Raw genomic sequence first — 27207 nt, 5'->3', positions numbered from 1 at the left:
ACTAATAAAAATGATGTGACAATTCATCCTAGTGAAATCTCTAAAATCTGATTCTAAATGAGATCTACTCTTATGAAACTTGCAAAGGATAACTCAAAATGAAAAAGGATTAACAAAAAAATCAATTCATTGTGCTCCTTAATGTATCATCTGTAGATCTGACTCCATTATTCTCACCTTCCAGTCAGTCCCTAGAAAAAGTGAAAAGAGCTGGAGACCTCTCAACCCAGGTATCTCTCCCTTTTCTGTTCTGAGGATCAGTCTTTTTTTTCCTTGACTTCTAACAGGATATCCCTTTCCCAACCCTTTCCAAGTTTTCTATGATGAAACACAAAAAACTGACTTTTTTCATTCTTGCATGAGAAAACTCTAGATGGTATAAAGACAACATTCTGCTAAGTTTACAACCCCTTTTTCTTTAAAAAAAAAAAAAAATTCCTTGAAGTCCTCTGTGACTTAGATGAGAATGTAGTCTGTAGTAGGTTAAATACACAAATTCTCCAACAACTAGCCACGATTCCCAAGCCTCTTGCACAGGGACAGAATTGCCAACTGAAGGGATAGGTGACAAACAGGGAAAGAAGAGTCAGCTTCCAAAGTAGAATCTACTAATCACTAATTCAGCTGGAAAACTTTAATTTTTTCTTTTTATGAGTCTGTACTTTCTACAGTAAGTGATATTTTTTAAAGTTTTTAAAAACACTGTAGAGAAAAGAGAAGTGCCTACTACAGAAAACACTCTAGGCACAATTCCAAGTGAACCAGAAACTTTGAAAACACAGAGATCATGAATAAAAATACACAAGTGTTTTGTTCATGCTTGGATAATTCTTACTAAAATTCTAGACTTAGGAAAGATTCTACAAGTTTGGGAAATATCACTAAAAATATACTTTGTTACCATCTCTCCAGTATCACTAGTTACCTGTGGGCTATCTTCCAAGCATTTGCTTTGTAATCAACACCTTAGAACAGCAGCCAGAATTCCTATAAGGCTCAATCCAAGACAAAGGCTGTTTATTATAAACCCCCACAAAATCTAGTAATAAAATACTATGTATGAAACTGCAAATAAATTTACGAAAAGTTTAATTTTTTGAAAATACTTTCCATTTGCAACTATTTTTCTATATAAGTTTAACATTTTTTTATACTACATAGCCCAAGTCAAATACAAACTTATATTGGCTACTGAAGGCAGAGACTCAAATTTTTTTTTTTTTTAATGAGACACACACAGAGAGGGGCACAGACATAGGCAGAGGGAGAAGCAGGCTCCCCATAGAAACCTGATGTGGGACTCAGTCCCAGGACCCCAGGATCACGCCCCCTGAGCCAAAGGCAGACGCTCAAACACTAAGCCACCCAGGTGCCCCCATGTACACCCCTATTCTGTTGCATTATTTACAGCAGTCAAAAGGTGGAAGCAACTCAAGTATTCATTGACAGATGGATGGATAAACAAATGTGACATACACATACAACGGAATATTATTCAGCCTTAAAAATGAAGGAAATTCTTACACATGCTACAACTGGATGCTCCCAAAGACATTATGCTAAGTGAAATAAACCAGTCACAAAAAGGACAAATATTGTACAATTTTGTTTATATAAGGTGCCTAGAGTAGTCAAATCTATGGAGACAAAACATAGAATGGTGGGTCTGGGGAGAGATGGGGAATGACACTTTCAATGAAAGTTCAGAGCATAGAATAGAAACTTATTTTGATGATCCTATCCTAATGAAAATAAAAAGACCACAGTTTGTTTTATGACTCTGAACTATCTAATTATCAAATAAACAATAAATATGAGGTCTATGTATTATTTACATACATCTGTAAAAGAGAATACAAAAAGATGAGTGCCTTCAACAGAAAACATCATAGACAAGATTTTTAAAGATATATGAAATTCTGTGAAAACACATACTCATTTTTCATCAAGTGACACTAATTAGTTCCATGGCATAAAAGAAAAGCAAAGATTTAATGAATTGAATGAGATGGTAATTAATTAAGCCAATATCTAAAGAGTATGACATATCAATGATACTAGACATGGCAAGGGCAGGGGGCAATGTTCAAAGGATGCTACAGACTAATAAGGATCTGGCTAGGTTTTAAACTCAGAGCTCTATAGTTTTATTGTTAACATATCCAGACTGAGTAGAAGGTCGTGGCTGGCACTGACAAAGGCAAGAGTCATCTTTCAGCATCAATGACTCCTTTCTGTTGAAGACAATGGTTGTACAAACAAAAGTATGACAGGAATAATAAACTTTCCAAAGTTCAACCATAAGACCAAGGTAAGCAGAAAAAAAGAAATCATACACAGGAAATAAACTTAAAAGACCAAAATTTATACAAATTGATAAAAAACCTAAGTAACTATTTACCGACAAGAAAAACAATATAGTTGCAATACAGTGATCAGGGGGAAAATATTAAGATACATCTGTACCATCACTGCCATGTATTTTATTTCCTTCCCATTTCTAGTCTATGCATTCCAATGTCAATAATTTTAGAGAAGCTAATTCCTTGATGGATAGATTAAAATGGTAGATGTAAGAGAAAATCTAATAATCGCTAAGTGGTAAAAACACTTTGAGTCTTGTTTAACTCTCTAATAAATTATTCTATTTCTATTCAACAAGATTAAAAGGGGGTTAATCAATAATTTAATATAGAGATTTAAATGACCCTTTTCTTCTTTAATATTTTATATACAGATACTCTTAAGTACATGCTCTTTTATTTGGAACCAATTAAATAAAGTCCAATATATATTTTGATTCCATAGGTCCAGTTTTAAAAAGTATATATACTATTTTTAATATTTTCCAGTAAAGAACATTAAATTTTTATGTAAAAAAAATCAATGATTTGTAAATTCAATTAAACAATTTGCTACCTTCTCACTTAATAGAAAAAGTAACTAAAAATAAGACAAGAATCACTACATACACAGCCCCTTAAGAGGCTAGGACTCTGAAGGAGGAATAAGAGATAAAAAGTTTTTGAGGTGTCAGAGAGCAAAATTATTGGAGAAGCAAGTAAACTTCTTGGTAAAGCCTGACAGATGTCAATATTCACTTTTCTATGAAGTACTCAAAAATTAGTCTATCTGCTTCCTCTCTGATGCTACTATCTTTAGTTTCTGACCAGAAGTGTAAACTATCTCACAACTTCTATCCTATCTCTTTTCTTTTATTCTCCTAGTACAGAGTCTTTTAGATATCTCTAAGTTTTTAACCACTAGGAAAAACTGGAAACAGACTTTGGTTGGGGAGGGGAATGATTTTTCTATACCCTAAACACCTGGGGTTTTTTTCTCCCACATAAACCCAAAATAGTACAGAGTTTGTGTACACAAAGCATTACTCATGGTTTGATGAAACTCAGGAAAGACTTGCCTGGAGGTAAAAGGGATGAATGAAGAGAAAAGCTGCTGACCATTCCTTTTCCTTTTTCTTTTTCATTGTTACCAATGACTCTGCCACCTGAGACTAAGTAAAGTGCAAACAGGTCTGGAATTGGGCAAATATCTGAAATATTTGTTTCAGGTAATAGTAGGCCATCTTGAGCAGAGAAGGAATAAAGGAAAAAGGGGGACAATACAAAGAATGGGGTGAAGACTGGTTAGGATATTTTTGCAGTAAAGCTGGTAAGAAAAACAAGACACTACAACCACTCTGCTTGGTACCTATCCTTATAAAAAAGGAACATACATAAAGTTGGAACACACATACACACACACACACACACACACACACTCCTCCTTTAGGAGCACTGAAATCAAGTTTTTTATCCTAGCAAGTAAAATGTACTTCACAAATATCAAATTCCAAGGACTGTTATAAATAAGGCAAAGATAATATATTCTGCAGGATTGCCGTTTGCTAAAAGGTGATTCAATAAATGATTTGATGAAATAAATCGTATTAGAGATGGCTATGTCAGATAATCAAAGCTATGAATTTGTCTCTTCAATAGTTTCTCTACTCAATTTTATTTGTGGAGTAATGATATTTGTTTAGATAACACTCCAAGGCTGCAATCAATTGTAAAATAATATACAAGTAAATCCACCACCATTTTTATTGTATGATTTTAGATACTTGTGAAATAATCTACCAATGTGTTTTTCCAGGAATTTATTGTGAAACAGCATCAGTTAGAATAGCAAATATTTTGTTGTTATATTAAACATTAATGAAAACAAGTAAAATAAAAAAGCTATGATAATATTAAAATTCTAAGTGAATTTAAGAGAAGACATGGTGCCCCTAATGTGACAGACTTAACAATGATTACAACAGTTTTAAACTTATTTAAAAAATTGAGATACTGTATAATGAACAGTCAAATAAAATCATCTAATTCTTTTAAAAGTATATAAAAAATAAAAACAGTAAGAAGAATAAAAGTAAGCATAGGTCATTTTTTAAAATTCAATTACAATTTCTGTTTGGTATTATTAAGAACAAAAATTCACAAGAAGGGATATTCTAGGGCCAAATATATTAGAGTAAGGTAGTAAACACATGGCTAATTCCAAGAAAATGGCTAATTTTGAAAATAACTTTCGAACAGTTATTCTGCTATGTTATTAGCATAGCATCTATATTAGCATCATTCTATATAAATACCGTGTAAAGATACTATGTAAATACCATGTAAAGATACACTCTATATAAATACCGTGTAAACATTACAGTAATTTAAACAGAATAGAGGATCCAAAGAAAATGGCAAGTCTACCTTTTTACAAAAGATAGATAACTGCCTGAAGGCCAGGAATTGAAACTAAATTCCAGGGGGCAAGCAAGGTATGTTGTACCATACTAGGAGCTATCTGGTATCTTGTTTCCCCTGCTTTGTGAAAGTAGACTATTCCTATGAAACGTCTTATGAAAAGACTTTTGTAACTTGAAATGGCAAAAAGCAAAGAAGTAATTACCATTTGTAAAAGCAAAAATCCTCTTCCAATTTCTTTCAGTTACCAAAAACAGGTACAAATATAGGTCTTTGGTAAAAGCAAGTGGCATAAAGTGAACTTCTGGATAGCAGAAGATACCTGTACTCCTTTCTCCAATATAAATACTAAAAGCCTTGTATCTAAACAGCATTGCCAGTTATTTTGCTCTTTAGAGGCACTAAAGACAGTCAACTCGTAAAAACAGGCTTGACTGTCTCTTTCAGACTCTGAATGAGTCTCAGCAAAAAAGTCTCTCAATGTACAATCCTATTAGATTGACTTTATACATTTCTAAAATCTGTGATTATTTTTAACATGATCATCTTAGCCCAAGCCATCAGCCATCATCTCTGACCTATATTACTGTAATAGCCTCCTGAAGAGTACTCCTTCTTCTAGCCCTTCTACAATCTGTATTCTTTACATAACAACTAGAATGACCTTTTAAAAACAAATCACATCAATCCTATGCACAAAACCTACCATCAGTTTCCATCTCATTCAAAATTGAATTGGTCTACAATGTTTTTACAGGTTCTGTCTGCAACCTCTCTGACTTTATCTCCTACCAATCATTCTCTTGGATCAATCTATTTCAACAACATGACCCCCTGCTTTTGCTCAAATACACCAAACACGCCCCTTTCTTGGGGCCCTTCCATTTGTTCTTTCTTCTTCATAAAATGCTCCCCATATCTCAATGGTCTTTCCCTTAATTTCCTCCAGGTCTCTATTCAAATGTCATCCTTTTGTCATCCATTGTCTGCCTTTTACCAACAGATTGAAAAATCCTTGAAAATAGGGATGAAGTTTATTTTGTTCACTGTTAAATATTTGGTACTGAAAACAGTAAGTAGGTACTAATAAATATTTATGGAAGAATGCATGTATAAAGTAGAATAAAATCAGTTTAATAAAAGTGAGGCAGAAACTGGTTCCTTATTTGTTAGCTTATCATTTCTTTTTTAGACAATAATCAAAACCAATATTCTAAATGACTATACTTTTTTGAAAATTCTATGAGAAGCAGTGAGATTGCAAGTGACTCTATAAGCTAAACAACTAATTACTTCCAAAGAGCAAAAATTATTAACAACTTTTAAAGAAACTTAAATCCTCACTAGGATTGGTAGCTAAACCAACACAGACCTTAGAGACCATTAACTGTGAAATGACCTCTTCACATGCCCTAAGAAAAATCACTTTGTAGTCATTATAATATAGTAGACTGCTAGAGAAGGAATTTTAAATATAAAATGTTCCCAAAAGATTCATATACTCAGCATGATGTTGGGATATTTACAAGTGTGGTTAGAAATGTAATGAATCTCTTGAATTTGTAACACCTTTCTTTCTTATTTCCTTAATCACTCTTCACATTAATTTCTACCTCATCAATACCTCAACTACCACACTCGTTCCCTTCATGTATACAGTGCTCTGGTTCAGATACTATGTATTGCTTGTTCATCTATTTTATTTCCATTTCAATCCACACTTAATGTTGCCAGTACATTACCTTGTCATAAACACAAGTTGGATCAGATCCATTCACTCCACAAATAGTGATCCTCTGCTGCTTCAGGAATAATATTCATACTCCTGAGTGTGGCATTCTTCCAGGTGGTCTCAAGCTACCTTTTCATCTTCAGTACTTACAGTATCTCTTCAAAAACTCAATGCTTCCACCCTCATCCGGACATTAATCACTCCCTAAACATACCAAATTCATATTCTACCCCTACTGTTCCCTAGCCCCAGAATATCCACCTTCATCTAATTCCCAACTTATTAAACTTCTAATTTTGATTCAGCCTAAGATTAAATGCCCTCCCCCTCTGAGAAGTGTTCTCCATTAACTAAGTCTAAATTAACTACACTTTTTTTTTTTTTAAGATTTTATTTATTCATGAGAGACACAGTGAGAGAGAGAGAGGCAGAGACACAGGCAGAGGGAGAAGCAGGCTCCATGCAGGGAACCTGATGTGGGACTCGATCTCAGGACTCCAGGATCACGCCCTGGGCTGAAGGCAGGCGCTAAACCGCTGAGCCACCCAGGGATCACTTCTTGAGAAGTTTATTTGCACTTATTCTGTCGTAAACTCTGTTGGTTGTGTTCATTTGCATTGTACAAATAAAACTTTATGGTAGGGAGCATACTTTGTTCATCTCTATGTTCTTCTGGTACCTAGCAGAAGTGTCATATTCTGCATTCAAATGTTTATTGAATGATTAAGAACATATTAAACTAGGGCATTCATATAACTGTCTGTCATAAGAATTCAACAACCACGGATGGGTTAAAAAGATCCAAAATAGAAAAGTTAATGTCTAGCAATCTAAGTAGATCAAGAATTAGTAAAATAATAATTATTTTTTAAACAAAGTATTATTTTAAAAAGCAGATTGCAAATATGTTAGAGGAAATCTTAAAAGTGACCTACTATGCTCAGCTTCCAAAACAATGCCGTAAGCACCCACAGAGAGCTTCTATAAATTCTGGGGGAAAATACAAATATAAAACAACTACTTAAAGCTCTGGACAATGAACAAAACCAGGCTGATTTTCGATGAGAATATAAACTTGGAAAAAATGACTAGAATAAGTGACTTTCTCATTCTTAAAGCTTTATTCTGCACATAAGCAGTAGCCACAACAGGCAGGAACTAGAGTTCCAATGAAAAACGGTCTTTCTAGCTTGAAGAAAAAGAGGGCAGAGCGAAGACAGCCATGTAATGACAAAATCCCCAAAAGAAGAGATACATAAAAGAGCAGTATCAAATTTTTGGTATATCTCTGCACCAGTCGTGGCAGAGCCCTGAAGCACATATTCACAGGGCAGGCTAAGGCAGTCTGTATCTGAGGCTAAAAAGATCGAACTGAGATTTGAGCAGGTGCCAACCTCAGGCAACAGACTGCACTTTAAGTCTAATCCAATTAATGGTCACTAAAACAAAAAAATCCAAACTCTTTGGAGGAACAAGGAAAGAAAACAAAATTTCCACAAAAATAACATTCACGATATTCTGAATACAATCCTAAATTCCTTCATAATGAAATATGACCCAATCTCAAAAGAAAAGATAATCAAGGGAGATCAACCTCAGATGGCCCAGATTTGAGATTTTCAGATAAGGACATTAAAGTAGATACTGTAACCAGGCTTAATGAAGTAAAGGACATATGCTCAAAATGAAAGAAAAGACAGAAAATCTAACAGGTAAAAAAGAATACAGAAGATAACAGATATAAGTCTTAGAAATAAAAATTAAAGTATCTAAAATCTTAAAAAAAAAAAAAATGTCCAGAATGTGTATAAAGTAAGAATGGTGATGACAGAGAAAAGGGCAAATTTGATGACTGCTCAATAGAAATAATTCAATTTGATAAAAACAGGAAAAAATATTGAAAATCAACAGGACCTTAGAAACCTAAGGGAAGATATTAAAAAGTTTAACATAGGCATAAATGGCAGAATAAAGAAAATAGGAAAAAAATGTTAAGGAATAATGGCCCCAAATTCCACAAATGTGGTAAGAGACATAAACATAAACCAATTACAGACACTCAGTAAGCCTCTACAGGGTAAATATGAAAAAAACCCATACCTAGACATATACAGTCAACTTCTGACAACCAAAAATACAAAGATAAAGTTCAAAGTGGTAAAAGAGACATATTACATACAGAAAAACTACAATTCAAATTATTGCAAACTTGTCCCCACAAACTATGGATGTCAATACATGTGGAAACACATCTTTAAAGCAAAAGGAAAGGAGGGGTATCAACCAAAATACAAGTATCTTTCAACAATGGAGGTGAAATCCATTCTCAAAAAAAAAAAAAGAAAAGAAACTGCAGTACAATAACTACTAAAGAAGTTCTTCAAGTTGAAGCAAATGTTACCAGAGAGAATTTTGGAAACTGAGGAGGGAAAGAAGAGCATCAGAAATCGTAAATATAAAAGCTTATATTTTCCTTTTAACTTTGCTAAAACATTTATATAAAAAATTACAGGCACAGTATGTCCTTCACAGACACTGTATTTATTACAAACTGAAAGTCTGTGGCAACTCTGCATTGAACAAGTCTATTTGCACCATTTTTCCAAAAGCATTTCTCACTTAATGTTTCTACGTCATATTTTGGTAATTCTTGCAATATTTCATATTTGTCATCATTATTATACTTATTATGATGATCAGTGATCTTTCATGTTACTATTGTAACTGTTTTGGGGAGTCGCTGCACCCATGTGAACTTAATAAACGTGGTGTGTATTCCAACTGCTCTACCAACTTACTACTCCCCAACTCTCTCACTCTCATTCTCCATCTCCTCAAGCCTCCCTGTTCCCTGAGACACAACAATATTGAAATCAGGCCAATGAATAACCCTACAATGGCCTGTAAGTGTTCAAGTAAAAGAAAGAGCTGTACATCTCTGACTTTAAATCAAAAGCTAGAAATGAATAAAGCTTAGTGAGAAAGGCATGTCAAAATCCAAGACAAGCCCAAAGCTAGGTCTCCTTGCCAAACAGCCAAGTTATGAATACAAAGGAAAAGTTCTGGAAGAAAATTACAAGTACTATTCCAGTGAATACATGACTGATGAGAAAGCAAAACACCTTTAATGCTGATATGAAGATTTAGTGGTCTGGACAGAAGACCAAAGCAGTTACAATATTCCCTTAGGCCAAAGCCTAATCCAAAGCAAAGCCTTAACTCTCCACAAGTCTATGAGGGCTGAGAAAGATGAGGGGACTGCAGAAGTTTGAAGCTAGCAGAGGCTGATTCATAAGGTTAGGGAAGGAAGCCATCCCCACAACATAAAAGTGCAAAGTGAAGCAGCACACATTGATGCAGAAGCTGCAACAAGTATCCAGAAGATCTAGCTAATGTAATTTTTAAAAGGTGGCTGTAATAAACAAAAGATTTTCAGTGTAGATGAAATAGTCTTATATTGGAAAAAGATGCCATCTAGGATTTGAATAACTGGACAGAAGAAGTCAATGCCTGGCTTCAAATCTTCAATGGACAGAATGTATTGTTAGGGTCTAATGCAGCTGGTGACCTGACCTGAAGTTGAAGCTAATGCTCAGTTACCAAGATGAAAATCCTAGGGACCTTAAGAATCATGCTAAATACATTCTATCTGTGTGTGCTCTATAAATGGAATGACAAAGCCTGGATGACAGCCTATCTGTTTACAACACGGTTTATTGAATATTTTAAGCCCACTGTTCACACCTACTGCTCAGGATAAAAAAAAGATTCCTTTCAAAACATTACCACTCACATTTGCAGGGCACCTGGTCATCCAGGAGCCCTGATGGAGATATACAATGAGATTAATGTTGTTTTCATGCCTGCTCACCACCACATCCATTCTGCAGCTATGGATCAAGAAGTAATTTTTACTTTCCTATCTTATTGAAAAAATACATTTCATATAAGGCTAGTGCTGCTACTACTAACAACTCCTCTGATGGATCTGTGCAAAGTCAACTAAAAACCTTCTGGAAAGGATTCACCACTCTAGATATCATTAAGAACATGTGTGATTCATGGGAAGAGGTAAAGATATCAACATGAACAGGAGTTTGGAAGAAGCTGATTCTAATGCTCATGAATGACTTTAAGGGGGTAAAGACTTCAGTGGAGAAGAAACTGCAGATCATGTGGAAATATCAAGAAAACTAGAATTAGAAGTGGATTCTGAAGATGTGACTAAATTGCTGTAATTTCATGATAAAATTTTAACGGATGAGGAGCTGATGAGTAAAGAAAGTGGTTTCTTAAAAAAAAAAAAAAAAAAAAGAAAGAAAAGAAAGTGGTTTCTTGAGATGGAATTTACTCCTGGTGAAGATGCTGTGAAGAGTGCTGAGATGAAAACAAAAGGATTTAGAATATTATAAAAAACTTAGTTGATAAAACAGTGGTAGGGTCTGAAAAGACTCCGATTTTTAAAGTTTTTACTGTGGGTAAGTTGATAAGACAGTGGTAGGGTCTGAAAAGCCTGACTCCGATTTTTAAAGTTTTTACTGTGGGTAAGTTGATAATACAGTAGTAGGGTCTGAAAAGACTGACTCCAATTTTTAAAGTTTTTACTGTGGGTAAAATGCTAACAAATAGCATCAGACGCTACAAAAGAAATCATCTGTGAAAGGAGGAGGCAGTTGATGCAGCAAACTTCACTGGCATTTTGAGAAATTGCCCCAACCTTCAGCAACCATTCCCCTGATCAATCTGCAGCCATCAAGATCAAAGCAAGAACCTCTAATTATATGGTCTCATTCATCTGGGGAATATAAATAATAGTGAAAGGGAATAGAGGGGAAGGGAGAAGAAATGGGTAGGAAATAGCAGAAAAGGAGACAGAACATGGAAAACTAACTCTGGGAAACGAACTAGGGATGGTGGAAGGGGAGGAGGGAGGGTGGTGGAGGTGACTGGGTGGCAGGCACTGAGGGGGGCACTTGACGGGATGAGCACGGAGTGTTATTCTGTACAATGGCAAATTGAACACCAATAAAAACTAAATTTATTATTAAAAAAAAAAGAAGAAATGTCAGAGAAAGACAAAAAAAAAAAAAGAACCTCTACCAGCAAAAAGATGACAATTTACTGAAAGCTCTGATGATGGCTAGCATTTTTTAACAGTGAAGTATTTTTAAATTAAGGTGTGTACATTGTTTCTTTATACATAATGCTACTGCACAGTTAACAGATTACAATATAGTATAAATATAACTTTTGGATGCAATGGAAAAGCAAATCATTTGACTCACTTTATTGCAATAGTCACTTTACTGATAGTGATTTGGAAGGAAACCCACAATATTTCTGAGGTATATTTGCATAACATTCTCTTATAGAAGTTAAAATATATTTAGAAATCATTCTTATGAAAAACATAGCATAAAGGAAGGCAGAGATAGAGGTAAATAGACTTGTAAGGTCACAAGAGTTCTGCATTTTACGTGAACTGGTACGAATATTAACTCTAAATAGACTGTGAGAAGTTAATGATGTGTATTAACATACTTAGAGAAGCTACCCCCCAAAAAGCATAGGCATTGCTAAGAAGCTAACAAATAAATTAAAAGGGAGTACTAAGAAACAGGCATATTTATTTAAAAGAACTAAAGTAAAGTACAACAAAATACAGAGAAAAAAAATTAGTAGCCCTAAATCCAACCACACAAACATTCCATTTTTGTCTAGGGAGGAAGACAGAGAAGCAAACAGATACCACTTCTTTCAATAAGAACACACCTCATTGCTCTGTGTGCTCATAAAGTTCATGGTGCTGCTCTTTTTGAACAAGACAATTATATTTGGGTTTGGTGGTGGAGAAAGGAAGATGAAAACATTACAATTGTACATTAAACAAAAAACATACAGTAGCACACCAATGTGAAAACTGCATACATAGGTTTTTAGTTTGTTTGTTTGTTTTTATAGTACCCATTAGGATCATAAGTCAGTACCAATAAAGCAGCTTCTGCATAACTACCAAGTTCATTTTAGTGGATTTTTGCTGATTACCTAACACAATTTGCTATTTAAAAACAGCTGTGTGAGCAATTACTATTCTTAACTTAATTCCACAAACAATTCTATTCATTTCCTGTAATGAGGCCTGTGTACTCCCTGCGTTCAAGTCTTAGACCATTAATTCCTGCAATGGCAACACACTCTGCCTCTCAGAAGAACTCCGTAAAAATTTTTCCTTCATATTTCTCCTATATTTAAAAATGTCTTCCTCATATATTCTTTAAACTATGACTTATTTCTTTCTAGACTCACAAAAATTTACACTGACCACCTGCACTCTTCCCAATTTATTCACTCACTCATTAATAAATTTCTTGTATCTATCCAGTCTCTTCCTAGACCACAGCAGCAAATCCAAATGTCAGGCACACAGAAGGCTCTCAAGTTAATGTCTGTTTATGAGATAAAACTGAATTTTTTCAAATCCTCAAAGATTAACCCAAAATAAAATACAAAGACCCTCTGTTGGTCTTGGTTTCTAATATCTCTGTATCAGAGGTCAGTAAACTTCTCCTGTAAATGGCCATACAGTAAATATTTTAGGCTTTGTGGACCATACACTCTCCTAACCAACTATTCAACCCTACTATGTAGAACAAAAGCAGCCAGATAAAATATAAAGAGTGGTTGTATTCCAATAAAGCTTTATCTACAAATATAGGTGACAAACCATGGATATTTTGCCTACCTATGCTCTATGGCAGTTAATTCTGTTAACCATGTTGCGTCTCTGGGGATTTGCTGACATTAACCTTTGGGCCTCTATTTCTGCAAAGTATCACTTTCTCTTTCGTGTGAAAACTAAAAGTACCTGCTCTTCATCCCATGTTCCTCACGTTGGACATGTCCCTTTGGACAACAATCAGTTTTATGATTTTGACTATCTCTTCAAAATGACACTTACAATACATATTCCCAGCCTTAATATCAGTTCTGTATTTTGGTTCTTAAATCATCAAATTTGGGCAGCTCAGGTGGCTCAGCAGTTTAGCGCTGCCTTCAGCCCAGGGCCTGATCCTGGATACCCAGGATCAAGTCCCACGTCGGGCTCCCTGCATGGAATCTGCTTCTCCCTCTGTGTCTCTGCCTCTCTCTCTCCCTCTCTCTCTCTCTCATTAATAAATAAATAAAATCTTAAAAAAAATCATCAAATTCTTGCTGGCAGCTTTCATTTGGCTTTCCTGTCATTACCTAAAACCCATCCTGTATCTTAATAACAAACTCTGTATGTCGTTTATTTCTTTCTCATATGCGTTTGGACCCTATTAATATTTCTAATACTGCAAGTAATACTATAGTAGTTTGGGTCAACTAGACTTGTAAACTGGAATCATCTTTGACTCTCCCTTCTCTTCTCTCTCCACTATCCCTGTACTGAGTATTCCTTATGAATGTATCCTGAGGCAGCCTTTCTGTTCCTTCTTATTCTGGGATTTCATGATATCCTTACTTAGACTTTTTTTTTTCCTAGTGACTCTCTGAATCTTCCTAAAACACTATTATGTAACATTTCACCAGCTTATAATATCCTGCCCATGTAATTTTACTAAAACAATCCTTTAAAATGCATTCCCCTCAGATTTTAAAAGTAAACAGTTTCAGTGCCCCACTACCAAGAGAATAAATCCTAAATTCTTCAACCAGAAATGGAATATTTAATCATCTGTTCTACAAATGTTTACTGTCACTTGCACTGGGTTTTGCCCCTCCTATGCTTTAAGCTTTTGATGGCCTCTTCCCTTCCAACCCTAGTAGTCAAAAAAAAACTTACTCATTCTTTGCTATGGCATAACATACTCACGGTTTAGGAGGATTCTAGGTACTGGTAATTCAGAGGTGCACAAGACACAGTAATCTCACCATCAAGCACCTGTCATTCAGTGTCTTACCATTCAAACTCTCGACTGTAACCCTGAGACATATTTATTGCACATAGTATCCACCATACATGAGCATTTCTTTGCTCTTCTTACTCCTCTTAGCACTTCTACCTCTTCTAATTAAGTCTTACTGGTTTAATGGTCACTTTCAATTCCACCTTTGCTGTACAGCTTGCCCAACCTCACTAATCCTTACTCAATTCCCTTCAATACTTTTACTGCACTTAAAAATCTGTATCACACAGCACAGAGGTTATAACTGTTCTTATGTGAACTCCATTAACAAGCATTCTCCAATTAAAGAGCATGGTCAGATCTTATTTGTATCACCTACACTAATAATACACAGAACTAGCTCAATTAAAAAAAAAAGCTTTTACACACAAAAATAACACTAGAAATTAATATAAGGGCAGGTTTTCTAGTGGCAAGTATGACTTTCTAGTGATCTTAAACTAATTCTCCCCTGTCTTACTTTTTTTTAAAAGATTTTATTTATTTATTCATTCATTCATGAGAGACACAGATAGAGAGGCAGAGACACAGAGGAGAAGCAGGCTCCATGCAGGAAGCCCGACACGGGACTCGATCCCGAGACCTTAGGATCACGCCCTGGGCCAAAGGCAGGTGCCAAACTGCTGAGCCACCCCGGGATCCCTTCCCCAGTCTTACTTAATAGCATGAGTTTTTGCAAAGGAGCCTTCATAAAGGACAAAACTGACAACCAAAACACAAAGGTAACCATAGCAAGAAGACACTCAGCTGAGATCCCTGACACAGTCCTCTAATGGAAATAACTAAAACTCTCTTGCTCACAATCATGTATATTTATTGTAGTACCATGTAAGCAAAAATTAGGGTCATGTGTGGATTTCTAATTTTGAACTCTCATAATTAGTGTCTAACCCACAAAAAAAATAATTGAACTTAAATCACCTGAAAATATCTACAACTTATAAAGATGAATAATTAGGGGACACCTGGGTGGCTCAGCTGTTGAGTGTCTGCCTTCTACTCAGGGCATGATCCTGGAATCCTGGAATCGTGTCGGGTTCCCACAGGAAGCCTGCTTCTCCCCCTTGCCTATTTCTCTACCTCTCTCTATATATATCTCTCATGAATAAATAAATAAAATCTTTTATTTTTTTCAGTAAAATCTTTTAAAAGATGAATAATTAGATAAAAAACTTATCACAGCATCCACCTTTGGGACTGTTAAAACTAGCTGGAAAAGCTGGTCACTGCCTATATAAACAAATCAGCTACTTCAGAGTATCTTTAGTTTAAAAACAGAGGAGTGCTTATCAAAACTATTTATCAGCAACTAAAAATACACACTAAAAAATACTTCTATTAAATAACAGAATATAATTTTGGCATAAAAATAAGATCTGTATACCAAATCTTACATATTGTCTGTGGGCATGTAAAATGATACACTTCAGAAAACTGGCAGTTTATTAGAAAATAAAAATATACATACCCTATGGTATAACAATCTATCCCTAGGTATTTGCCCAAGATATAGTGAGAAAAAAACAGTCATAAACAGACTTTTATACTAGTATTGAGGACTGTTCATAACAGCTAAAACTGGAAACAATCCAGGTGACCACTAGTTTAAAAAAAGAACAGGGACACCTAGGTAGCTCAGTTGTTAAGCATCTGCCTTCAGCTCAGGTCATGATCCCAGGGTCCTGGAATAGAGCCTGGCCCATGGCTCCCTGCTCAACAGGGAGTGTGCTTCTCCCTCTCTCTCCCCGCCACTCTTTCCCTCATCCCCACTTGTGCTCTCTCTCCCTCTCTCAATAAATAAAAATCTTTTTAAACTACAGAAAGATCTGTAGTATATTCATTAGAAGCAATCCTGTTTGGCAATATAAAGAAATGGATTAGTGGTATACACAACAACATGCAAAAAATCTCGGTAGCCTTATGATTAGTAAAAAAAATCAGATAAAAAGGTACCATTCATATATTGATCTAAAACAGAACAAACAAAATCACAGTGATAAAAATAAAGACGGTTGCTTCTACAGTAGAGCTGACTAGGAAGTAGTACAAGAAATGTTTCTGGGGTGAAAAGAAAAGTTTTATATGACAACAAAATGTTCTAGTGGCCATTTTTCTAAGGTATTCAATTGAAAGTAACAATTATAAACTATGGAGAAAACACTTTTTTTTTAAAGATTTCATTTATTTGAGAGAGAGAGTGTGAATGTGTGCTTACAGGGAGGGGCAAAGGAAGAAGCAAACCCCATGGAGCAGGGAGTGGGAAGCTGGCTTGATCTCAGAACCCTGGGATCAAGACCCAAGTTAAAGGCAGACCCTTAACTGACTGAACCACCCAGGCACCCAAACAAAATTTTAAAAACTACTTGAAGGCAAAAATAGTGACCAAAAGTAGGCAGAAATTGGAAAGGATCTGATCAGGAAAAAAAAAAAAAAAACAGATTCACTGAATAAGATCCAAATCTATATGGTATGTCCAATGAAGACACCCCATAGTCAGCATGGTATATTGTGGGTGAACAAGCAGAAAGCTACTATCTTCTTTGTTTAAGAAGCCAGAAAACAGGATTTGGGAATGCCAATATGTCTGGAAAGTAAGGAGGGAAATCATAGAAAGGATAAAGCCACAGTTGGGAAAGGTTCAAAAATTTACATTTTAACTCTGCTCAAATCCTTGGATGAACTAACAATACAAACATAGGGGACAATACAAAAAAACCAACTGAAAGCAGCATCTAGAAGATTCAAATAACTGACCATAGATTTCAACTACTGGTACCATAGAGGAAACTAATCAGGGATGCTTGGTAAATAATTTGGGCTTTCTACAAACCTGCTTTAACAAAACATAAAACCAATCCTCAAGATAATTGATCAATAATGTAACTACTTACCAGAGCAAAAAAAAAACAAAACTTTGCAGAAGAGAAACTAAAACCTCTACAACACATCTTGTACATTTTATAAAATAAAATAAAAAAATACAGGTGTGGAGAAATAAAAATATGACCTGGGAAATACAGCCTGGGAAAAACACTCCATATGGCGGGATGATAGATGCTGGAATAAGAAGGAAAGGATTTGGGCAGCCCGGGTGGCTCAGCGGTTTAGCGCTGCCTTCAGTCCAGGGCCTGACCCTGGAGACCCGGGATTGGGTCCCATGTCAGGCTCCCTGCATGAGGCCTGCTTCTGTCTGTGCCTCTCTCTCTCCTCTCTGTGTATTTTCATGAATAAATAAAATCTTTAAAAAAAAAAAAAAAAAAGGAAAGGATTTTGAAGCAGCTATTATATATTCAAAGACTTTTTAAAAAGATGGTCAAAATGAATGGACAGATGGGATACTCTCAACAGAGAAAATGGAAAAATATTTGAAAATGAAAATTCTAATGCTCATTTTGGTAGTACATCTACTAAAACTGGGAAGATTAGCATGACCCCTGCACAAGGATGACACACAAATTTTGAAGCACTCTATAGTTTTTAAAAAAGGGAAAGTAAATGGAAATTCTAGAATATAAAACTGTATTAATGGAAGTAAAAATTTACTGAATAAGCTAAATAACTGGAACTAGAAGAAATTATAAATGAAAATGAATAGAAATCAATAAAATTATCCAATATGAAGTAGAAAAAAATATTGGAAAAAAGAAATAGCACCTTAGCTACTTGTTAAATAGTCTAAAATAAATGTAATCAAGATATGAGAAGTAGATGAGAAAATGACAAAGAATATACATCTGGGAGGAAAAAATTCCAAAAATTTCCACAAATCTGAAAAACACTGACTGCATGCAGGTCCACTGACTTTAGTAACCTCTAAGCATGAAAAATACAAAGCAAACCTCACCAATACACACAGTCATCAAAATGCTGAATGCAAACACAAGGAAAGAAACCTCACATTCAACCAGAGAGAAGAAAGACAAATTACATAAGAGGAAAATTATATAAGTAAAGGCTGACCACTCATCAAAAACAATGGAGGCCAAAGACAATAAAATGACATCATTACAGTTCTAAGAGAAAAAAAAGCCATCTGAGAATAACTGCCTAGAGATCTGAAATACAAGAAATTCTAACAAAAGTTTTCATGCTGAAGAAAAATGATACCAGATAAAATTTGGATCCACAAGAAGGAAAGAATAGAAACAGCAATCATATAAGGATAAATGACTAATTTTCCTCAATTTTCTTTAAAGTGCATAGGATTGTTTAAAGTAGAAATTATGAAGTTGTTTTGAAAACTTTAAAATATTTTTACGACAAAGAATAAAAAAAGTCAATGAAATAATTCTTTTCAAGATCCTTAATTTTAGGGCAGCCCGGGTGGCTCAGTGGTTTAGTGCCTGCCTTCGGCCCAGGGTGTGATCCTGGAGTCCCAGGATGGAGTCCCACATCGGGCTCCCTGCATGGAGCCTGCTTCTCCCTCTACCTGTGTCTCTGCCATTCTCTCTCTCTGTGTTTCTCATGAGTAAATAAATAAAATCTTTTTAAAAATCCTTAATTTTATATTGATATGATAAAATATAAAGCACATGTAGACTGTAATGAGTGTATATTTTAATCCCTAGAGCAATCCTTAAACATAATTTAAAGAGGTACAGCTAAAAAGTCATTCAAGATATTAAAATAGAATACAAAAAATATTTGATTAACCAAAAAGAAGTGAGAAAGGGAAGAACGAAAGCACAACATGTAAATAACATAACAAAACTAAATATAACATATCCAATACGTAACAAGTACTGGAAAGAATGCAGAGCAACTAGAACTCTCATACACTGCTGGTAGGAGTATAAAATAGTGAAACCACTTTGAAAAACTCTTCAGCAATTTTTTAGAAAATTAAACATATTTCTACATATGACTGAGAGGTTCCACTCTTCATATTTACCAGGAGAAATAAAAATGTTTATGTTCACAAATTGAATTACCCAAGACTGTTTGTAGCAGCAGCCTCATCATAGTAGCCAAACACTTAAAACAGTTCTAATGACTGCAGACACCTAAATGGATAAATATATCATGGTTTATTAATGCAATGGAACACTGCTATTGAGCAATAAGAACAAAGTGCTATACACAACTTGGATGTATCTTTTTAGCAAAGCTAGGCTCAAAAGAGAACGTACTATTATATTCTATTTACACAATGTTCTAGAAGTGGCAAAATTAATCTAAGGTAATAAAACAAGAATGATGGTTGTTTGTGTAAGTGAGGGGTTGTTTAGAAGGGGCCATGAGGGAACTTTTGAGGTGCTACAGGTTAGGTTTCCCAGGAAACAGACTTAGGTGGATATGTGTGTTCAAAAAGTCCACTGGGAAGTTCTCATGCTCACTGCCTATGATGAGTTGAAGGTAGCACAAGTGGTGTAGTACAGGAAGAAGCTGAATTGTGATACAAGAGCAACAAATCCCTTAGGCCACCACATGGGGAATTCTCAAACTGGGATGGGCCTCAGAAACTGTCCTAAATAACAGCAAGTGAACCAAGATCTTTATACTCTTCCTCTATCCTACCACTGCATTGACCAGTCATTGGATATATGCAGACCCCAGAAAGTAGATGTGACAAGACCAAGATAGCCTTTTCCAGCAGAAAGCAACCCTTAAACGCTCTTTGGTGAGAGCTGTCCACCAACATTCCAAGCAGCTTGAAAAACAGGTGTTCAATCCTAGAAGCACTTTACTGTATTAATAACATGGCATGGGATAAATGTTTTTTATCTTGATTGAAGTATTGATTATATGGGTGTGTACACATTTATCCAGCTCATTGAACTGTACATTTAATATCCATTTGGGGTGTCTGGGTGGCTCAATTGGTTATGCGTTGGACTCCTGATTTTGGCTCGGGTTGTGAGATCAAGCCCTGCATGGGGCTCTGCACTGGGCATGGAGCTTACTTAAAATTCTCTCTCCCTCTCCATCTGCCCCCATCCTCCAAAAAATCCATTTATTTCACTGTATGTAAATTCTACCCCCCCAAAAAGTCACCCCACCCTCTTTAAAATGTTTTAAAAGGTCACCCACCCTCCTTAAAAAGCTTTGAAAATGTTATACTCTTATTCTGAACCCCTACCCCCACCCTCCAAAAACCCCATACTTAAATACTAAAATTATAGCTTGGAATGATAATACCCTAGTCAAACTACAGCTTTTGAAGTAGTAGTGGATATCCACAGCAATTGGCCCCCAGTATTAGAGACCATAAGAAAAAGATGCTGACACTCAGTAGTATTCATTTGAAGTTCAAATAAAAGAAAAAAAAAAATGAAGTTCAAATAAAAGTCCACACCCATGTGGCAAGGATGACATGGTGATTTGATAGGCTTTGTTGAAGCAATGGAAGGCAGATATCTGAAAGAGTTTTGTCATTTAAAAGAAAAAGTGCAAACCCAAGTTCTACCTTTCTATTACCTTCCAAATGCTATCTATTCCTACAATGAATATCCCTTTCTCCCAATTTTGGGACTGGCAATATGAAATAAAATAATTGATCATTACCAATGCAAACAGCACAATGCTGTCACATATTTAAAATAATTATGCTTTGGAGGCGCCTGGGTGGCTTGGTCAGTTGCCTTAGGTTCAGGTCATGATCCCAAGGGTCCTGGGAACGAGCCCTGCATAGGGCTCCCAGCTCAGCAGGGAGTCTGCTTCTCCCTCTCCCTCTGCTGTTCCCCCTGCTTGTGCTGTCTCTCTCTCTGTCAAATAAATAAATAAAATTAAAAAAAAAATTATGCTTTGAAGAACTATACAAAGAGAACTAAGGAAAGACTGTTCAGATGATTCAGAGATTTCTGAAGACTTAATGCATGAAGGCTATTTATACTGTAGAGAGCAAAATACCATTTTAAATCAATATCAGATTAAAAGTGACTTTTATCATGTTATGAACACACACAGTTTTGTGCACATGTAACTGTAAATTTGTAGGTTCCCTGGGGACAAAGGGTATATAAGTGAAATACCAGCAAATTATGTTCACTAACAATGCTAAGTTAGTACAAACCAAAATGATACACTAAAAAACTACATAAATGATAGTGAATGTATGCCTTTGGCAAAAAAGGAAAGAAGATTTGGTCTTTTACTACGATTACAACGTTACTGAAAGAATATGAACAGGCGCTTATATCCAATTATACCCAGTAAATAAACTAAAATTAAAGGGTGAGAATGTAAATATAAAGTTATTTTTGAAAATGTAATGCAAGTCAAAGGTAGAAAGATTCATGTTTTAAAAATGTGTGGTTTACACTCAATATTCAAGACGAACATGTTTTTCAGCTGAAGCTAAAGTTTAGTTTATAAAATTTTCAGAAATATGTTTTCCTTCATGATCCACACAGAACAGAAGAAGAGGAAATTAAGTATACTTCCATGGATGTAGTATGTTATTGCAGTAGCATAGTAGCTCCCTGCATGGAGCCTACTTCTTCCTCTGCTTGTGTCTCTGCCTCTCTCTCTCTCTCAGTCGGTCATGAATAAATAAATAAATAAATAAAATAAATAAAATCTTTAAAATAAAATCTTTAAAAATAAAATAAGATAAAATAAAATAAGATAAAATAAAATAAAATGTTTTCTAAGTATCATTTAGAATATCTCTCAAGTATTTAAGACCCAATGAAAAAGTGATCAGTGATAAAATGCTGGCAAAATACTTTTAGTTGGCAGTATTTCCTAAAGCAGGAACCCCATTCATTCTGACTTTGTCCTGTGGCCTCTGGGTGAGTTAATCATCATCCTGTTAAAACCCTTAAAACCTTCAACCCAAAGAATTTGTAAAGATGAAATAAATGCATAGTTTAAATACATTTCTGCCCAAGAGCAAGGAACTAGACTTGGGAACTTGACCTCCTCAATTATGTCATTAACAAGAGAGAAGAAAAGATGGGCAAATATGAGGAGTTTATAAATTGTTCAGAGCTGCTTTAGGAGAGAAGAAAAAAATCACCATACTTTGACTTCCCAGTAATTAAAAACAGATCTGTGTCTTGTGCCAACTCATCAAGTGAACACACATTCAATTCTATGATATCTCCTTGTCAGTCTCAAAGTGGAAAGGCTTGAACTGTATTGATTTACCCAATTCTATATCCATACACAATACCAAATATCTTAGTTGTTTGGTATTCTTCCCATTGCTTTTCAATATGGTCTAGCTTCTTCCTCTTTCTTCAGAACCGCATTCCTATCTTTGATCAGATTGGCTTCCAAATCTCCTGCATCCCAGAAAAACCTCTCAATTTCTCCCTTGGACACATGGGTGTGTATACATTTATCAAGCTCACTGAACTGTACGTTTAAGAGAAAGATATTTACTGATAGCATGAAGAAAACTTGACATATTCTAAATATTTAATATATTTATTCCAGAAGTTTAAGAGCGCCCTCCTCTCCCCCCCACCCCCCCACCCCCCACCAGCAAAAAGGATCTCTAGATGATTTCCTTCCATACCCAATTTCTCTCATTGGTCTTTCACTTTATCTTTTCAGCTTAACAAACTGTACCTACAAAAGCCGTATCAGGAAAATAAGCCTTACTGGCCGCTGAACCTAAGTACAATTCCTGACTTTTCCATTTACTAGGCATATGACAACTCTATTAAGGCTATTTCTCCCACAAAAACTGGAGGTTGATAATAGTACATAACTCACAGACTAAGGAGTGAATGAAATGAGATGATACTTAAAGGCACATAGTACAATATCTACCACATAGTAAATGCTCAATAAATGTTATGCTGTCTGAAACTTCAGACAAGGCCTTTTCATTCTCATTGTGAGAGAACTCATTTGGCAATCTTGCTACTGAGAAAAACTGGGGAAGGCAGGTATCTGCTGCTTAAAGAAGTGACTGAATCTAAGTTGGATTTCCCATTTGTGGTATTGCTTCTTCAACTATCAGTTCCTCTTTGACTGGATACTGAGAAACTGCTGAAGTAATTACCTTGTGTTTTAAACGCCTAATATAAATGGCGATTTATAGTAAATGAGGTCATCTTTCAAAGCCTAACCATAAAGCATATCTGGAGCCTACTATATAAATACTCAAACTACAAAGACATTTAAGTTTATGCCAAATCAACGTTGGTTTTTCCTGCTTTTATGAGAATACAACCAAGAAAGTAAAAAGGAAATAGTATCTTCATATTACAAGGGTGAAAAAAGGATTCAAGGTAGTAGCCCAAACATAGTTCAAGTTGTATGACTTGAACGTCACATCTTTTTCTACGCTTGAGTTTTCTCATTTGCAAAAACCAGGTAACATTGGCTCTACCTACTAATGACAGCATATAAAATGCTGAGCATCTTGCATGTAGTAGTTTCTAAGTGTTTAAAACTATCCTCACAAAACCCTTTCCCTGAAATGTTTCAATGGATTGTTTAAAAAGATAAAGGCAACGCATGACAGAATATATTATAATTATGTCACTAATTATATCTGTTTTCTCAATTAAACAACTTCTATTCAATAAGCATCTACTGAGTAACTATTATGAGTGATAAGCCATACTTTGTCATTCACTCAAAATCACCACATTTTTATTTGCTTTTTACATCATATGTGTGGTAGGCATCAGCACACCACCAACTTGGTCAAGTTCAAGTCAACAAACAGATGAAGGATTACATTTTATGTACTTCTTCACATTTAATTTCCACTGACCTCAAGACATATTTGTATCAAACACATAACAAATAGGGATGCCGGGGTGGCTCAGTGGGAGCATCTGCCAGGTCCCAGGATCAAGTCATGCATTGGGCTCCCTGCAGGGAGCCTGCTTTTCCCTCTGTTTATGTCTCTGCCTCTCATGAATAAATAAATAATTATTTTAAAAAATAACAAATCTATGAACCTTCAAAAATACTGCATTATTTCCAAGCAGAAGTTGCCCTAAAAATAGTCCTCTAAGAAACCAACCTCAAAATCACATGTGAATGGAAGTCAGAATAAAAAACTTTAATTCTAACACAGTAAAGGTGCATTTAATTCTGGCCAGAAAACGTGTAAAAGCAAGACTGATAAAATATGAGAAGGAAAATATTAGCTGGAAAAGAAGAAAAATTATAAAGTGATTCAGTCACAAATCTGGAATGCTTTCTGAACATGATGATTCATTTAACAAAAAGAATATATGCCCTGGAAGAGTTTCTCTAAATGAACAAGAAGTTCACTGGAATAAAAATACAGTTGACCCCTGAATGACATGGAGGAGGTGGGGGGAACAGGGGCACCAACTATCTATATGATCAAAAATCCACTTACAACTTTTGATTCCCTAAAAACTGAACAGCTTACTGTTAACAGAGATAGGCTTGCTGATAACACATATTTTTTATGTTACATGTATTATATGCTTTACTCTTTATAAAGTAAGCTAGAAAAAAGAAAATGTTATTGAGAAAAATCATAAAAGAAAATACACTTACAGTACTGACTGTATTTACTGAAAAAGATCCATGTATAAGTGGACCTGAACAATTGAAAGCTATGTTGTTCAAGGGTCAACTGTAAATAAAGTGACAGTGTAAGAAGTGTTAAACCACACTTTATTTTTAAAAGTCTTAGAAATTCTTAGGGCGCCTGGGTAGCTCAGTTGGTTAAGCATCTGCCTTTGGCTCAGGTCATGATCTCTGGGTCCTAGGATCTAATTCCATGTTGGGTTTCCTACTCAGCAGGGAATCTGCTTCTCTCTCTCCCTTTGTTCCTCCTCCTACCCCTGCTCATGCTTGCTCCTGCTCTTTTCTCTCTCAAATAAATAAATAAAATCTTTTTTTAAAAAAATCTGATAAATTCTTAATCTGATAATTTCTTAATTTCTGATTTTCTCCTCATAGTGAACTATATCAGTACCACCTAGCATCTCTTTTTCACTTTTCCCATTTAATTTAAAAGCTTTTATTTTGTTTCCAATTTGAAAATTTCTAATCTGAACAAACAAAATTGTTCTATTTTTCTTTTGTTAAGCTTCTTTTCATAAAAATTGTTTTCCTTCATAGTTTAAAGGAAAAAAAAGAAAAAAATCAAGATACAAACTGCTTATTTACCATGGTAACTATAATGCCTGAGGGGGAAAAAACTGGAAAGAAATACAAAAAGTACTAATAGTTTCATTAAAAAAGTTGGATTCTTATTGTCTTCCTTCTTACCGTTTTTTTGTTTTTTTCTGAAATTATATTAAAATGAGTTTATATAATTTAAAAGTAAGTTTTTTGAAAAACTATAAGCTAAACCAAAAGCAATCACTGAGCAAATATTGAACTACTTCCAGTCTAATATATATTATCATTTAAACATTTACACGTTTAAATATTTTTTCTTGGGGTGCCTGGGTGGCTCAGTAGGTTAAGTGTCTGCCTTCAGCTCATGTCATGATCTCAGGGTCCTGAAATTGAGCCACACAAGAAGCTGCCTGCTCAGCGGGGAGTCTGCCTCTCCTTCTCCCCCTGCTTGTGCTGTCAAATTAATAAATAAAAATATTTTTAAAAATAAAATTAACTTATTTAAATAACTTTAAAAATAAATATTTTTTTCTCAATTACATACAATCACAAAAAACAAGTATTTTTTACTTCACTGACACTTCAGTGACTTAAATATTTTGTTAAATGAGTAACCCCAAATTTCTCCAAAGAACACATACAGATGGCCAGCGGGTACACGAAAAGATTCTCAACATTATTAATAATCAAAGATTCTCAACATAATTAGTAATGAAAGAAATGCAAATCAAAACCACAATTAGGTATCACCTCACAACTGTTAAGATGGCCATTACAGAAAATGAATAAATAAAAAACAGAAATTAAGTATAGGTATAGGGTAAGGACCTGCAGTAACTGGAACCTTGTACACTTTTGGTAGGAATGTAAAATGGTGCAGCCAGTACAGAAAACAATATGGAGACTCCTCAAAAAATTAAAAATATAACTACCATATGAGCTAGCAATCCTACTTTGACTTATTTATCCAAAAGAACTGAAGACAGGATCTTGAAGAGATATTTACACTCTCATGTTAATTGCAGCATTATTCACAATAGCCAAGAAATAAACAACATAAATATCCACTGTTGGATGGATGATGAAAATAACGTATATTCATACAATGGCATATTATTCAGTCTTTTAAAAAGGAACTCCTTTTTTACATTACATAGATGAACCTTATGCTAACTGAAATAAGCCACTACAGAAAGAAATACTATATGATTCCATTTATAGGAGATATATAAAGCAGCCAAATTCATAGATGCAAGAAGTAGAATAATAGCTGTCAATGGTAAGGAAAATGGAAAATGGGGAGTTGTTCAATGGATATAGTTTCAATCATGCAAGATGAAAAAGTTCTAGAGATCTACTGTCCAACCTGATGCATACAGTTAACAATACTGTATTATACACTTAAAATTTTCCTAAGAGAGTATACCTAATACTGTTTTTTCACTACAATTAAAAGAAAAAAGAACACCTAATAACCCATAAGGAAAAATATTCCTATAAAATAATACCATCCAATGGTGGGAGGGAATCACTGTTTTTTTGAACAGAAAGAAAAGTGACACCCATTACTGATACATTTTTAAGAATGGTTTATTTTAATTCCTTAATTTTATCTTTGAAGAAATCTTCCCATTTTTATTTTCCTTCATCCATGGTCATCTGATGAGCTAATAACAGTTAAATAATTAGCTAGGGATTCACTTTATTTTATTCCTTGACACAAAATAAGGTGAAAGGCATTTCTGTAATT

General features: G+C 34.9%; 1 protein-coding gene and 1 pseudogene across 9 annotated transcripts in view; one reads left to right on the top strand and one right to left on the bottom strand.

The window, feature by feature from the left end:
• TCF12 (transcription factor 12) overlaps positions 1-27207 on the bottom strand; it is a 367303-nt gene that overhangs the window by 226420 nt on the left and 113676 nt on the right. The gene's annotated exons all lie outside the window — the stretch shown is intronic.
• On the top strand, positions 17828-17922 carry LOC112676237 (U6 spliceosomal RNA; annotated as a pseudogene).

This window comes from Canis lupus, chromosome 30, assembly GCF_003254725.2.
Source record: "Canis lupus dingo isolate Sandy chromosome 30, ASM325472v2, whole genome shotgun sequence".
NCBI lineage: Eukaryota > Metazoa > Chordata > Mammalia > Carnivora > Canidae > Canis > Canis lupus.
This window is presented reverse-complemented; position numbering and strand designations above follow the sequence as displayed.